The 17,384-nt window shown below is 47.0% G+C and overlaps 1 protein-coding gene across 1 annotated transcript in view; it reads left to right on the top strand.

Annotated features, from left to right (window-relative positions):
• The window catches only part of UST (uronyl 2-sulfotransferase), a 340,533-nt gene that overhangs the window by 113,634 nt on the left and 209,515 nt on the right, over nucleotides 1–17,384 (top strand). The gene's annotated exons all lie outside the window — the stretch shown is intronic.

The following is a 17,384-nucleotide window of genomic DNA, read 5'->3' as shown; positions in this document are numbered from 1 at the left end:
TTCCCTGTGTTACAGGCTCTTATCTGTAGCAGTGTGCATGCTCTGGTCTAATCCGATTTGTAAGGTAAAATTGAGGTCATGATAGTGGAGTGAAAGAAGCACCAAAGAGCTAAAGGTTTCATCCATACTATACTGCATCCTGTGACTCCTCTATGAGAGGATGTCCAATTGCATTGGGTCTCTACTCCATGCCCCCTATTCACCTTGGGCATTGTCTTACTCTGGATCTTAGATGCCTGATACCTGATCCCATTGACACCTAATGATCACACAGGCTGGTGTGCTTCTTCCATGTGGACTTTGTTGCTTCTGAGCTAGATAGCCACTTGTTTATCCTCAAGCCTTTAAGACCCCAGATGCTATATCTTTTGATAGCCGGGCACGTCAGCTTTCTTCACCACATTTGCTTATGCACCCATTTGTTTGTCTTCAGCAATCGTGTCGGGAAGGTTAGCATCACAGAATGCCGGATTGTTAGAACCAAGTGTTGTGGGTCCTGGTTTCTTAACCACAGGTTGTCCTCGTTAACTAGCTCAATGGTTGGCCAGGGGCCTCCACTGCTCATTGCTTTGTGGGCTGTCCAGCACTGACTGTTCATTTCCTCAGCATCACCAAGGGGAAGTCTCTTAGCGAGGTGGGAAGGGTTGTTTTGTATAACATCGCCACAGAAGTGACATCTCAGCACCTTTGTTTTACTCTATTGGTCAGATGCAGTCCCAGATTCTGCTTATGTTCTTGGATACTAGAAAAGGTGCATCGCTGGACAGCCGTCTTAGAACTTGTCTGCCACAAATGGCCAATTCAGATGATTTTTAAAGAGTAAAAACCATTGATATTATGAGTGAAGAAGTTGCTTTCACCCAAAGAGAGTGTTATTATTATTATTATTTTTCTGCTCTAATGAATAGTGTCAGAGACTCTACAGAGATGCTGCTCTGGGCAGCCATTTGCCATCCACTGGCCCACAGGATCGATAGGGAAACATGAGGTAATTTCTTGATAAAGGCCTCTCAGTGAGTTCGTTCACAGTAGATGAATTGAGGCCTTTCTGTCATTGACAACTGTACAGAGCCGTCTTTCTGAAATTTTTCATAGATCCTACAAGCAGAGAGATTGGCACCACGGACCCTTTAACTCGTGTGGGGAGCTGGGCTTTTTGGCAATGAACTTGCTTCTTGGGAGTGGAATGATTGACTCAGACGCAATGCAGAAAATTCCAAAAGGATCAGATAAAATGCACATGGCCTTTCGGGGAGAATTTTCAGTTAAAAAAGAATAAGTATCACCGATGCAAAGCAGAACCAACCAAATATTTACCCTGCCAAGAGATTCCTCGGGGCTGAGTTTCAATGTCAAGGTAGACAACAAAGCCTTGTCCTGCCCTGACTGCTTCTTCTGCCTCTTCTTGGACAAGAGCACACCAAAGGCTGTAATGTTCTCCCACGTTTACATGAAGCAGAAAGGTTCATCTCTTGGCTTTGGGAAACAGCACTGTCACTCTCTAATTGGTTCACAGGTTTTGAGACATTGAAAGTCTGTAGAGCTGCCGTTAAGGAACTGACTTTTTGGAATCTTTTAAAATATAATAAATTCTATAAAACCCCTTTAGAAGAATACAAATGGATCATTTCAAAGAGACGAGCAATACTCTTTAGTTAGGAAAAACAGTATTAAGGCAAAAGGAAGTTTTTTTTCCTCTCAACCTAGGCAATTTTCGTAGAGGATAAATCCAAACCACCTTTTGATATCTGAAGATTAAAGAGAAATTTTATTTTAGTTACAGAACCATAAGAGTGACAGTTACTCAATGTTTAGTATGTATGCCAAGTACTCTTGTACTTTTGACATTATCTACACCAGCGCTTCTCAGCCTTCTTAATGCCGCGACCCTTTAATACAGTTCCTCCTGTGGTGGTGACCCCCCAACCATAACATTATTCAAATTATTTTCGTTCCTACTCCATAACTGTAATTTTGCTACTGTTATGAATTGGGTGACCCCTGTGAAAGGGTCATTTGACCCCCAAAGGGGTTGTGACCTACAGGTTGAAAACTGCTGATACATGCAGACACACACACGCGCGCATGCATGCACACACACACACAGTGGCTTCAAAACACTCATAGAAAAACCCCTATTATCTTTTAATTCCATTTCCCCATGAATATGTACAAGCTAATTTAGTGTTTATCAAGCATCTGTTAAGGAAACATAGCCCCACAGCTTGAAATATTTTCATGGTCAGTCTATGCTGACCCAACCATGCTTCTGGTCCAGGGGTCGGCAAACTGTGGCTTGGGAGCCACATGCGACTCTGACAAACATGCGACTTTGATGTAAAATTGAACATGAAAATAAGGTTACCATAGTTTCATTTATACAGACTTTAAAGGCTATTACTCAGATATCGGTGGTTTCATTTGTTTGTAAAAATCTCTTTAAGGCTCTTAAGTAGCCTTAGATGGTCATGCGGGGGCAGGATGGGCTCTTCTCTGAAAAGTTTGCTGGTCCCAGGTCTAGTCGATAAGACTGGGCTTATCCCCTCCCCGCCTCCCCTGCCAGGGGTCATAGTCAATGACTAAGTCGGGTGGAGGTTGGGCCTCGGAGAGGGGCTTTCACGGGTGAGGAGATGGCTGGGAATGGATTATCGAAACATCTGTGCTTGTGCATTTGGGGGCTGCGGAATGAGGGAGGGCCTCCTTGCCAGGAAAGGCCTGGGCGAAGGCAGGGAGAGGCCCGCCTGGTGGCTTGCTGTCCTGTTCCTTGGGGGTCAGCTAGGGCTGTGGCAGAAGGAGGAATCGCCGTGCAAGTGTGTGGCAGGCTGACCTGGCACTGCCCTGAGAGGCCTGAGCGAGCGAACCACACTGCCGTGGCTGGAGGAGGCGGGAAGGGTGGCTTTTCCCCCCTGTTCATACTTGTAAGGAGGCCGGCATCATCGCTGTCCAGAAAGGACATCTTTCACTGCACACGTGGCCAGGAATCTGCGATACCCGCCAAGGTCATACTTCTGAAAGCACCTAACTCACAGCGAGTCAGTGTTTTCAATGTTTAGAAGAACCAAATGTAGTCGAAGCCCCCTGGAGGATCCCTTGGGGAACAAGCGGCAGTGCGTGGAGACGCATCAATTACACTGCATCTATGAGACACACGCTGTGTTTGGTTAAATGCTAATCTCTGTTTCTCCTCCTGCTGCCAGGGCCAGGTGTGCGTGCCCTGGATCTGACATATGCTTGGGTGATGGCAGTGCAGGGAAAGAGCCCAGTCTTGTTTACATTACAAGGAAGCTCTATTCACAAGCATTATTTTCAACCCAGGGAGTCCACCGAAAAATGTATGACCACGTGTATCTCTGTATGACATCGCCTCTTGTGTAATCATGTAACATGCAGACATACCCCGACATGCAGAGCTTGCACATGGGTCCAAGGCTGTGCCCATGAAGGTAGTCTGCCCCACGAGGGGGGTACTTTTTGCCTGGGATGGGCTCCTGTCTCCATCAACGATCTTTTGGCTTAATTTCAGTTTGCCTTTCTCTTTCCAGCCCAGTGAGGCTTTCCGCAGGGAACCTTCCCTCAGCCCTCTGAGCTGGACATGGCTGCGACTCCTCTGGGCTCTCCGGTCCTTGTCCTTCTCACACCTGGTTACTGTCATCTGCGTACCTGTCCGCACCTTCACTGGGCTCCGTAGTCTGAGATAGGTGGTTCTGGCCCGCACCATCACTCGGCCCCTGCTGGTGTCACTGGGCCCAACTTCAGGCCACCCTGCAGGTGGCACCAAAAGGGCGGTGACAGCCACTGCCAGCTGTGCTCCTGGCTGCTGACACCCACACATCTGTCCCCACGGCCACCTGCCCGCACTGTGCCCTGGCACCCTTGTCCCCATCCAGCCAACACACATCCTGCGAGGCAGACTTCTATCCTGGAGCTACAGCTCTCGGCCCATTTTGTTTCCTTCTCATGGGCTCCCTGAAGGTTTTGCTGTCATAGCCTTGATAGGGGTTTAAAGGGACCCTGGTGTCTTTGGACTGTTACCCACACGGTCAGCAGGTGCTACCCACCAGCCACTCTGTGCGAGAAAGACAAAGCTTTCTGCTACCTGAGAGGTTCAGCCTTGAAAACCCAGAGGGACGGTTCTATTTGTCCTGTAGGTTCAGAATGGACTTGATGGCAGTGATAAAAAATATACATTAAATCGAGATTGTACTTGATAGTACAGGAGATAGGCTGGTGACATAGTGAGTCAAGGGTTGGATTGCTATCTGCAAGGTTAGCAGTTTGAAACCACCAGCTGCTCCTGGGGAGAAAGATGAGGCTTTCGACTCCAATAAAGAGTTACAGTCTCAGAAACCCACATGGGCACATGTACTGTCTTATAGAGTTACTAAGTGTCTCAATCGACTAAGATGACAGTGATAATGGGGGATTCAGTATGGGGACTGCCCATGAATAGTTGTATATAACAATAAGGTGTTTGAACAACAATAATCCCATAATGCTCATTTTCACAGAACATACTGTGGATGTTAAGTTATGTATACCTGCACAGACTTGCCCTAAGTTACGCTTCAGGTTGCTTTTTGTCATTGGGAATATGGATCTAAACTGAGTTACCATGACATAGTCCTACTGTTTTGACATCCAAAGATTATATATATATATATATATATATATATATATATAAAATTATTTTTTACAAATCTTATAACAATCCACCCTTCAAGTGTATTAAACACACTTGTACATATGTTTCCATCAACATTTCCACTTGAGCCCTTGGTATCAGCTCCTCTTTTTCCCCCTCCCTCTCCTACCCTCATGAATCCTGATAAATTATTTATTATTATTGTTATTTCATGTCTTACACTGTCTGTTTTCTCCCTTCACCCAGCTTTCTGTTATTTATCCCCCTCAGGGGGGGGGCTATATATCCAACCTTATGATGGGTCCCCCCACTCCCACCCCCCACCCTCATGATATCTCTTCTCCCTCTGCTGTGCCCCTGAAGGTTTTACCTGTCCTGAACTCCAACGAGAGTGCAGTATAGCACCGACGAAGCACACTTCATTCCTCTGGTCCCTGAATGCTTCCTCCCCACCACTACCAGGACTCAATTCTACCTTACACATCAGCTAGACAGAAGTACACGCATTGGTATATCGACAAAACTCTCAACAAAGATGATATTTTATAGTAAAAAATATCTTACAATTGAATTAGTGGAGAAACAGTGACATTGGAAATTCCCTGATGTGTCTGTCTGTCTGTCTGTCTCTCTCTCTCTCTCACACACGCACACACACACACGCACACGCACGCACACGCACACACACGCACACACACACGCACGCACACACGCACACACACACACGCACACACGCACGCACACGCACACACACACGCACACGCACACGCACACACACACGCACACGCACACACACACGCACACGCACACACACACACGCACACACACACACGCACGCACACACGCACGCACACGCACGATGGAGGGGAGTCGGTGATGTATGTGCATCACACTTTTGGTTTGGATCACTTTTATGATGGGCTCTGCACACAGGCGTGGAGGCCATAGCTGACCTCGGGCTACGCCAGGTGGAAGGGACTCCAGCGCCGCCTCATGGCCATAAGGCCACACAGACAGTCCACTCTCCCTTCCCGCCTTCTTTTCCCGATTCTGACACCTACCTTTCTTCCCACGGCACTCTGCTTCTCTGTTGCATTCAATAATCTGTGGCAATGGGCACGCAGAACTCACAGACAACACTCGTAACTACAGGGGATTATTAGAGAAGTTACCAAGTCCCCACAAGCCAGGCTCAGAAAGCAGTAGGATACAGTCATGAGTCCAGCAGCCAATTCTCTCCTGTCCTCTGCCTCTCAGCCCTGTGGCCCCTGGGCTTTTGCCTCAGTGGGCAGGAAGCCAGGCAGCCGATGCTCTGCCACCCAGTCTCATACTCTCAGTGCTGCCCCGTCTGTTCTGTCTCAGTGTCTGTGCCTCCGCCTGGCACCTTTGCCTTGTCTCACAGTCCCCTGCTGCGGCCTCGCAGATCTCAAATATGCTCCATGGGTGCCCTCCTTCCTCGAGGGTCCTCTGCGTTCTCTCTGTTCCTTCTTCTAGGTGGCTCATTCTGACAGACAGGAGCTGCTCTTGGTAAGTGTCCACTCGTTTTCAAACTGTCAGAGCCCTATCTCTGTACAACAGCATGAAACACTACCCGGTCCTGCGACGTCCTCACAGTTGTCCTTAGGTTTGAGCCCATCTCTTCTCCACTGTGGCAATCCATCTCTTCAGGGGCCTTCCTCTTTTTCGATGCCCCACCATTTTACCAGGCATGACGTCCTTCTCCAGGGACAGGTCTGTCCTGGCAACGTAACCAAAGTACATGAGATGAAGTCTGCCGTCCTTGCCTCTAAGGAGCACTCTGGTCTTACTTCTTCCAAGGCAGATTTGTCTTTCCTTTTAGCAGTCCGTGATACTTTCAATGTGCTTCTCCGGGGCCATAATTCACGTGTACCGATTTGTCTTCAGTCTTCCTTATTCATTGTCTGACTTTCCTGTACAGATGAGGTGAATGGAAATACCAGGGCAATTGAAAATGGCCCTGGTTTGTGATAAGAGTTGTATGAGCCCCAATACAATGATTTACAAAAGCAAAGAAAATAGCCCTGGTGTGTAGTGGTTAGACATTGGGCTGCTAATCTGAAGGTCAGAAGTTCTCCACCAGCTGTTCCATGGGAGAAAGATGAAGCTTTCTATTCCTGTAAAGAGTTACAGTCTCAGAAACCCACAGGGGCAGTTCCCCCTATCCTTTAGGGTCACAATCAGGCACCATTCATTCAATGCCCGTGAGGTTTGTTTGTTTGTTTTTCATTCACCAGGCAGCGTGGCAACCCAAACTGACCATGCCTTGTTTACCTGCCTTTTTTGCATGGTCCCAGCCAATCCTGTGGTGGGAGTTAGAGAGACATGGACAGAAGAGCCATCTTAAAAAATGTCACTGCACCACACCCACAGTGAAGAACGCCTTGGAATTAGGGAACAGGTTCAGTGCGTAGCACGTGATGTCAGGCAGACATCATTCCCATCTCTTCACAAAGGCTAAGACTGTTCACAGGAGGGCTGCAGAGACCGTGACCCCCTCTCTCGGTTAGAGTTGCACCCCCCTGTCTGCTAGCTGCTCTTCTCACACGTACGGCACCTCAAGTTTGTTCTATCCACCTTTCTGACGGCTTCTGCTGTTCTGCCACTGCAAAGACCCTTCCCTGTATCACCCGAATTGGGTCACGGCCATGGTTTAAAAACACTGCTCAAATTGATGTCTAGTCCTGTTCCCGGAGTGTGTCCGCTTCCTAGCACTGCTGTAAGCCAGCGCCACAACCCGGATAGCTCACTAGAATAGAGAGCACACTTCTGGGGGCAAGAAGTCCCAACGTGAGGTGTCAGCAAATTTGTCAGGCCATGCTTTCTCCCAGAACGCTAGAAGAAGACCCCTGCTCTTTGTCTTCTTATGGTTTGGGGTTTTGGTCTCGCTGCTTCCAGTAGTACAGGTGGGTATGCCTTGTCACATAGGTCAGCCGGTCTTCACGTGGCTGCCCTTCGGCTTGCCTTTCTGCAACTCTCCTCTTTTTGGGAACATCAGTCCTAGTGGGTTAGGACTCACCCTACTACCGTAGAGACCTCATGCTAACGGATAACATCTTCAAAGACCCGGTTTCTAAGCAAGGGTACATTCACAGATATCTGGGGCAAGACGTCAACAATATCTTTCAAGGGGACACAATTGGATTTGTAACCAAGAGTGTGGACCAGTGCGGGACTACAGACCTTATCGTGCCGATGGCTTCAACTGTGAATTGATAGACGCTGAGTGACAGTCAGCCCAAGCCCCAGATTCCAGGTGTTCATTTAGAAAAGTACTGATACAGACATACACATATGTGCCCATCTAGGTACATTACGCCACACTCGTCAGTCCAGCATTTTCCACGCTTACAACGTGGTGATGATCAATTGCATTAATCACGCAGCACAGCCATGACCCTTAATGCTGCCAAACTTCCCCTCAGGTCCCAGGTGTTCTCGAAGAGCTCCTGCACACTGCAAAACTTCCCAGATGCTCGGGAGGAAAGAAGCAGAGCACTTCTGTGTGTTGTTAGCCTGCCTGATCCAGACCTGAGGGCCGGGGGATTGGGGAAACCACAGCAGAGTGTCAACAGACAGGACACTCACCAGACGGCAACCTAGCATGTGGGTGAAAAGGAGAAAGCTGAGCATGTGTTGACTGTGATGGGCGGCGCTTACGTGCAGACACACTGCAGAATGGTATTGTGGGAGGCAAATGCACACAGGAGCTTCAAGATGTTGAAAACCCTCTGTAAGCACTGGCTGTAGGTATGGGAGGGTTAATTCCTATGTCAACTTGGCTAGGCTGTGGTGCCCAGTGGTTTGGTTCAAGACTAGGTTGGAAGTGGTTGTGAAGGAGTTTCCTGTAATTAAATCAGTTGGCCTTAAATAAAGCTGATTATCTTCCATGATTTGATTGGGCCTCATAGAATCAGTTGAAGGTCTTAAGACAAAAAAGAGACCTTTTCCCTAGTATGTTTTCTGCTTCTAGATTTTAATGAGATATTTTGCCAGAATGTCTTCACTTCTCATGTTGCTCATCCATCACCTGATCTTTTGATTGGTGGACACAAGTCTGGAGGGATCTCCAACCTATTGTCAGGCCTACATGTTTTTGACTTACTTACCCCACAATCAATTGCTTAAAATATGTATAATGTGTATATGGCACCTCTACGTGGGTGGTATAGAGATAAAATCGCTGCCATTGAGTCAGTTGTGTCTCATCGCCATCAAGTCGATTCCAACTCATCGTGACCCTGTAGGACAGCGTAGAGTTACCTCTGTGGGTTTCTGAGACTATAACTCTTTAAGGGAGTAGAAAGCTACTTCTTTATTCTGTGGAGCAGCTGGTGGTTTTGAACTGCTGACCTTGTGGTTTGCAACCCAATCCATAACCAGTACACCACCAGGGCTCCTTGGCAACTCATCGCATCCTTATAGAAGGGCTTCTGAGGCTGACAGCCTCATGGGTTTGAACCGCTGACCTTGCAGTTAGCAGTCCAGTGCTTACCTGACATTGTCAATAGGGGTCCTTAGATAGAAGTATGCATACTATATGGAGGTACATATAGTATGTACACAGAGCGACTGGTGAGTTTAAACCGCCGACTCTGAGGTTAGCAGTCCAATGCTTAGCTGACTGAACCACCTGAGCGCCTAAGCCAGCAGCACCTGCTATCCGCGGCCAGTCTTCTATCCAAGTGCTACTAACCCGGCCCGACTCTGCTTAGCTTCCATCCAAGACCAGACGAGATCAGATACATTCCGGGGGTATGGCCGTCGCTGTAAAATATGCTACCGAATTCTCTAGAAAGCTTCCTTCTGGACTAATCTTTCCATGTTTGTTTCTAAAATGCCATACTGCATGGTCATGGCAAAAAAAAAAAAAAAAAGGACGGTGACCTTTAGGGTGTGTTGAAATCCACCTCCCTGCTATTAGTTGCCAGCCAGTCGGTTCCTAGTCATGTCATCAGTGTGTAACAGAGTGTGGAAGTAGGCTGCCCCCACGCCATCTTGCTGACTCATGGTAAGCTGAGTCCTTTGTGGTGGCGACTGTGGGAAGCCCACTCTGAGGCTTTCGCTGGCCTCTACTGCCCCAGACGCGCCGTTCTTTTCCAGCGGCCGGACTGTCCACCCCATGGCCCCAGTCAGCAAGAGGGCAGTCTCACGTCTCCCTGCTCTTGTTCTGCCCTCTGCGTAGTGCTCCTCAGTTCAAAACCCAGCAGGCTCAGAAAGACAGATGTACGTCTCCTCTGTTAAGTGCCATTAAAGATATTTATAGGCTTGGTTTGCACAATTCTCTTTATTGTTGTTTGTTTATAAAAGATGTAAAATCTAGGGCAGCCAAGACCAAACTGCTACTTGGTACGCTGCAATGTTTTAAGCCTAGAGTGCGCTCTTCTTGTGAACAAACACTGCTCTGTTGGTTTTTAACCCCATAAACATCAATTTGGCCTCACGCGTACCTGGGGTGCAGGTGAGGTGATGAAGTACAGGTGGGATAGAGATGATGCCGATGACTCTGGATGCCGTGGGGTGTTCCAGGGTGACCACAGCGACAGGAGTTTAGCTCCCAGTCAGGCCCTTCTCCTGCCACGCAGGTCATGTTTGCACCACGAGTGCTTAGACTCGATGCGCAGTATGGTCCCTGGACTGGGATAACAGCCGGATGCTCTTTTGAAATTGCCTTGAGTGCCCTTTGCTTTCTTTATTTTTTTTTAAAGGGAAAACAGTCTAGTTTTTCTTTTAATGGACAGGAAATGTTAAAAAAAAAAAAAAAAGGAAATCACCTGCTTGACACCCCAGTTTTGCTCATTCAGCACCCACACCATGTTGTCAATTTTGTTCAAATTTGAATACTAATCAGGTCCAGTGTGGACCCAGTCTCTCTGGCTAACATATATGTACACACACGTAGACACACACCACCACCATAGTGCTCCTTAAAAGCAAGGATGGTCGGACTTAGTCTCCTGGCAGAGACATTCTCAGGAGGGATCAGCCCCCGACAGAGAAGACCATCCTGCTTGATGACGTGGCAGGTCGTTGATGAGGTGGATTGACAAAGTAGTTACAACCGTGGCTCAAAAAAAATTAAAAGATTATCAGGACGAGCAGTGCTTCGTTCTGCTGCACACAGGGTTGCTAAAATGCAACACTGACTCGACACCCAACAAGTCCATGTATGTATATAATATATACATTTCCATGCACATTTTAAACCCCCCTCGTGTACACGTATCCCATAGTCTGTTTGAAGACCCCTTTGTGTGTGTGTGCATGTGTGTGTGTGCATGTGTGCATATGTGTGTGCATTTTCTTTCTGGGAATTTAGAAAAGAGGAAAATGAGTGTGCTGTGAAAAATAGATTTAATTCCCATTTTGAAAAGTAGATTTGATGAAAGAAGTATGGTAGATTTTGAATGAGTAAAATTTGGGTGAGTAAAAGAGGGGGACAAAATGTGTCGTTGAAGAAGCAGCAACAGCAGCAGCACTTCTGTAAACTTGATGTTTTCCCCTGTGCTTTGGTTGTTGTTTTTGTTGTTACTATGCATGTAGCATATATAAAAATAGAGTAATACTCCAAAGGACTAATCGACCACACGAATTTCAGCCTCCACTTCCTTGGACCAGGAGGATGAAATGGTGCCTGCCTATCATTACTGATTACTGTTACTGCCTATCATTGCTGATTACTCTTACTGGCTACCATTACTGATTATTCTTTTTCTAAAATCATTTTATTGGGGGCTCGTACAATTCTTATCACAACCCATACACACATCCATTGTGTCAGGCGTATTTGTACATTTGTTGCCATCATCATTCTCAAAACATTTGCTTTCTACTTGAGCCCTTGGTAGCAGCTCCTCATTTTCCCCTTCCCTCCTCGCTTCCACTTCCCTCATGAATCCTTGATAATTCATAAATTATTGATATTTTGTCATGTCATACACTGTCCGATGTCTCCCTTTACCCACTTTTCTGTTGCCCGTCCCCCAGGGAGGAGGTTATGTGTAGATCCTTATAATCTGTTCTCCCTTTCTATCCCACCTTCCCTCCACCCTCCCAGTATTGCCACTCTCAGCACTGGTCCTGAGGGGCTTAATCTGTCCTGGATTCCCTGTGTTTCCAGTTCTTATCTGTACCAGGGTGCATCCTCTGGTCTAGCTGGATTTGTAAGGTAGAATTGAGATCATGATAGTGGGGGTGGGGTGGGGTGGGGTGGGGTGGGGTGGTAGGAGGCATTTAAGAAATAGAGGAGTTGTATTTTTGATCATTGCTATACTGCACCCTGATTGGATCATCTCCTCCCGTTACCCTTCTGTAACGGGATGTCCATTTGCCTACAGGTGGGCTTTGGGTCCCCACTCCGCACTCTCCCCTATTCACAATGATATGATTTCTTGTTCTTTGATGCCTGATACCTGATCACTTTGACACCTCGTGGTCACACAGGCTGGTGTGCTTCTTCCATGTGGGCTTTGTTCCTTCTCAGCTAAATGGCTGCTTGTTTATCTTCAAACCTTTAAGACCCCAGGCACTATATCTTTTGATAGTTGGGTTCCATCAGCTTTCTTCACCACATTTGCTTATGTACCCATTTGTCTTCAGCGATCGTGTGGGGAACGTGAGCATCATGGAATGCCAGCTTAATAGAAAAAGGTGTTCTTGCATTGAGGGAGTACTTGAGTGGAGTCCCAATGTCCATCTCCTACCTTAATACTAAACCTATAAATATATGCACATAGATCTATTTCCCCATCATCATGATATATAAATATATTTACATATTTACATGCCTGTATTTAGACCTCTATAAATGTCCTTTGCCTCCTAGTTTTTTCCTCTATTTCCTTTTACTTTCCTCTTGTCCCACTATCATGCTCAGTCTTCATTTGGGTTTCAGTAATTCCTCTTGGTTACATTGCCCTTGATCAAACCCTACCAAGCCTCCTACACCCTCCTCGCCACCGATTTTGGATCACTTGTTCCCTTGTCCCTGGGTTTGTTACTGATTACTCTTACTGGTTACCATTCCTGATTACTCATATTGGGATCACGCTTGAAGACCCTGGAAAGAGTGGAAGGAAAATGTGGAATAAAACTCCAAATTATGACCCGACTTACTGGTCTGATAGAGTCTTGTTGGCTGTTAGCAACTGTGGCCATTTAGACACCCTTCAAGTCTGGAACCAAATTCTCACACGCGTCAAACAATGGACAGGCCTACAGGTCAACCATAACCCTAGTGAGGAACGCCTTCCCAGAATAATTGACATATGGGACCCATGGGGCAGCATTTTCCAGGGGATCATTCCAAACCACCAGAGACGCCACGGGAGAGAGATGCGACTTTCTACTCCAGTCAAGAGCTACAGTCTCAGAAACTTGCAGAGGTCCTTCTTCCCTGTCTCTTAGACTCGATGGCAATGGCAGTGAGCGAGAAGGCTCAGAAGCAAGAAGGGATGAAGGGAAATGGGAAACAGGGGGAGACACTGGGGAAGAGTGCTCAGAACATGAAAACAATCACACAAAGCCAGAATCAATCTGATGACTTGTAACACATGCCCTCCTAGAAACATACCTCTTACATACAGGCACAGCTTTATGCGACACTACTCGGATGTTTAGAACTTTGACATATGTGGGATTGTGTGCAGTGAATGACAGAATGTCTTGTTATTGTTTTTGTGTTTTACATGTCTTCCCTACTGCATCCCACGACGACATAGGATATTTTTGTGTGATTAAAAATGAAAATACCATGACGTTTAGAACCTGTGAAGGGTCCCCAAGCCAAAGTTCTTTCACTGATTTGAAAGACTCTCACCCTATCCTTACCCCCACCCCCAAATGATTTCACTGAGAATGCATGATGACTGAAAGCAACAAGACCAATATGCCCAGCAGGCAGAGAAGTCAGGGTGCGTTCTGGAAATAGACTGCCCAGAGTCCACGCTGCCTCTGACCTGCCTGTTTGTCCTTTCTTGGGACAAGTATTGGTCTGCCTCGAGGGTTTATTTCCTCATTTGTCAGATGGGGGACAAAGAACCCGCAAACTCCCCCTGATTGAATGAGGGCCATGACTATAAGTGGTCTATGCTCCTGGTGGGCACATGACCAGTAGCCCTCCCTGTTTTCCTGGACCCAGCGAAAGATCAAGGGCTTCCCACCTCCATATCCCTTTCCCTCGACTCCATCATTCTATAGCTGCTAGAACCAATTTCTTGATTTCCAGCTTTCATCATCATGATTCTATTAGCATATTCAATTTCTCATCTTATTTATAGCCCTACATTATTATTTTTTTATAATCCGTGCAAGTTATTTTTGCTCCAGTGAAACACATTTCCTCCCCTGCTTCTCTAGTTATCCTCAGTTACACAGGGAAGCCTCCCCAGGCCTGCCTGTGGTTTATCGTGAGGAGACCACCACATGGGGGTGTGGCTTCCTGGCAGGGTCAGAATGGTTTTGCTGGGCTCTGAAATGTTCATGACCCTCCGGACCAACTGGAGTCTTGCTCGGCCTGGTCTGCTGCGTCACTTGATGAACCTTGGCCCTCAAGTGGTTCCTTCCATCTAGGCCAGAGTCTCCTGCTCCTCTCAGCCGACCAGTCCTGGCCCCTGCCCCGCTGGAGCAGGTGGCTGCCTGCAGGACCCCCTCCTGCAGGGAAGGAGCTCCTTCTGTAGAACAAAGCACTATCTTTCTTTTCTTTTTTCGGTGGGAGTGGGGGCGTGAGGTACTTTTAAAATACATTTGTTTTAATTTATTCTTAATTGAGAGTTAATACTTATATCATTCTATAGTTCAATCACATCAAACACTATTGTACAATTGCTTCCACAATCCGTTTCCAAACATGCTTTTCCTTCCTGGACTCCTTGGCATCGTCTCCCTTTTAACCCACCACCACCGCACCCCCTTATTCTACTTGCTGTCCCTATAGGGTCATCAATCCTGGTTTCATATACCCAAAGACAGAAAGACATATAACACAACTTCAAGTGGGTGACCCCTCCCCAATGACATAACACCTCTGAGATACACCCTAATATGAACAAACAAAAATGCAGAGTGAAAATCAGATCAGGTCCAGTGTGCATCAGAGAGGGGATCGACTGGCAAAGTTGTAACTGCTCAAGTCAGGCTTATCCCAGTGATCTTCTATTGGCACCTCTCCAGTCCACTCTGTTTAGTACTCACTCTCCTCCCCTCCCTCAGTGATGGAGAGAGGGGGATCACTGGGGGCTTAGTTCCTGTGTCGTTCCCACAAATGAATCTTGGGCTCCCTTTGCCATCCGTAGTCTTCTGCTAACCAGATTGTCATAATTTAGTCTCTGGTACGAATCCCTCCTTTGACTTCAGATGAAATGATTTACAATCCTTCGATGACTGATCATGGTGTGCTTCTTCCATGTGGACTTAGTTGACATCTCACTTAGATGGCTGTTTGTTTGGAGACAAGCCTTTGAGACCCCAGATAATCGCTACTTTATCTGATAGCTGGGCACCATCTAATGACTTCTCCACATTTTGCTCTAGCACCCATACCTTCTGGGTTCCCTTCCCGAGGGCGACTTTACAGAGCTGGTGCTCCATTTGTCACAATCACCACAGGTGCTGCCAGGATGGCCCTGACTCCTAGCAATCTTCTCGTGTGTGTCAGAGGAGATCTGTGTCCCATGCGATTTTCAACGGCTGCTTTGTTTTCTATTTTTAACAATAAAGCAAACACCAGGGCTTTAGTCCAAGGTCCCTTGGGTGGACTCCAACCTTGTGGTGAGCTGACAAATGGGTGAACTGTTTGCAGCACCCAGAGACTAATCTAGTTCTTTTTAGGAGGCAGAGATTGAGCCTGTGTACATATCTCAGAGGCAGCCCTGGTAGTGTAATGAGTTACCAGTTGGACTGCCAGGTCACCTGTTCGAAACCACCAGCTGCTCCTCAGGAGAAAGATGAGGCTTTCTACTCCTGTGAAGTGCTCGAGGCTCAGAAACTCACAGGGGCAGTTCTTCCCCGCCCTATTGGGTTGCTGTGAGTTGACATCCACCCCGTGGCAGCGCGCTGGGTTTTCGGTTTTATCAGGCTGCTGTGCATCGCTATGGGTGAGTGGCAGCGAGTGAGAGGGCAGAGTAGAACTGTGCTCGGTAGGGTTTTTGGAGATTAGTTTTTTGGAAGTGGATGGCCAAGACTTTCTTCTAAGGTACCTCTTGGTGCACGGGAACTTCCAACCTTTCAGTCAGCCATACCATTTGCACTCCCCAGGTTAGTTACAAATAACTAATCAAGTTATTTTTAGTAAGCCGAGACTGATTAAACTGTTGTTTTTGGCTGTTTTTGGAAACTTCTACTTCAGGGCATTTTACAACCAGCAAGCTGATTATCAAATAGTTTGAAGAGATTTGGAATTCATTAGTGTAGGTTCTTGATGACTGTTCTTGTGTGCCGTCAAGATCCCGGCGCAGGGCAACCATCTAAGGCAGAGAGGGGCTACCCGATAGGGTTTGCTAAGCAGGTCTCCTGTAGGCTTGCTCCCAGCCAGTATCAACTCAACGGCAGTGATATCATCTTTAGAGGAGCAATGTGCCGCCCCTTTTTTTATCTCTCGATGGAGCGTGTAGATTTTAGCCACTGACCTTTCGATCAGCAGCGGAGCTCTTTGGCTCTGCACCTGCAGGAGCCTCCTTGGGAGTTTCGATACAAACATGGTGTCAGCCTTGGGCACCAAACATCCTCTCCGCTCCCAGGTGCAGCCCTTTCATGATTGGCACAGTGCCGACTCACTGCGACTTTGGTCTAGAGCAGTGGTTCTCAACCTTCCTAATGTCGCGACCCTTTCATACGGTTCCTCATGTTGTGGTGGCCCCCCAACCCTCAAATTATTTTCCTTGCTACTTCATCACTAATTTTGCTACTGTTATGAATCATCATGTAAATATCTGATCTGTAGGATGTATTTTCATTGTTACAAATGGAACGCAATGAAAGCACAATGATGACTCACCAAAACAATATGTCATTCTATATTGTGGACTATTTTTTCTAATGACAAATAAATGAAGTTTTGTCTTGAAGCCTGGTGTAGCGTGGGTAGCAGGTTTCAGGCTGGGTACTCGTAAGTGGGCGTATCTGCTTGTGGGCATATCCGCCTGGAGACGGATAGAGGAGTGGTGTCTGGGTTCCTAAGACCACTGGAAATATGTGTTTTCTGATGGGTCTTAGGAGACCCCTGTGAAAGGGTCGCGACCCACTGGTTGAGAACCACTGGTCTAGAATGATCCAGGATCCTGATCTAGGATACATCTGAGACAATCAGGGTAAGCCTCCTTTCCCAATGCACATTGCTGAAAGGCAGGATTACGGCTTCGCCAGAAAAGTGGCGGATCTACTGAGTGCCAAAGAGCATTTATGACTGGCAGTGTGCTTTACTTTCAGTATCATAATACAGGGGTAGGAACATCCAAATCCTGCCGGGTTTTTAAAAATTGCATTTCATTCATGCCCAGGTATCACCCCTAGCCATCAATCCTGAGCAAAGTGGCGGAAGAGTGTGACAGGGCACTCCTGTGCATAAGGACAGATCCATAATTCAGTGCCAGGTCTGAGGCTTAGGCATGTGATTATTTGGGAGAGGTTTTATTGAATGCAGTATGTCTTTAAATTGGCTCTATTTAAAGTATAACAATAAGAGCAATATGCTCTTTTTTGTGCGCCAGCCAGTTTCCAAAAGGTAGCT

The sequence above is a fragment of the Tenrec ecaudatus genome, chromosome 7 (assembly GCF_050624435.1).
Source record: "Tenrec ecaudatus isolate mTenEca1 chromosome 7, mTenEca1.hap1, whole genome shotgun sequence".
In the NCBI taxonomy this organism is placed as follows: Eukaryota; Metazoa; Chordata; class Mammalia; order Afrosoricida; family Tenrecidae; genus Tenrec; species Tenrec ecaudatus.
This window is presented reverse-complemented; position numbering and strand designations above follow the sequence as displayed.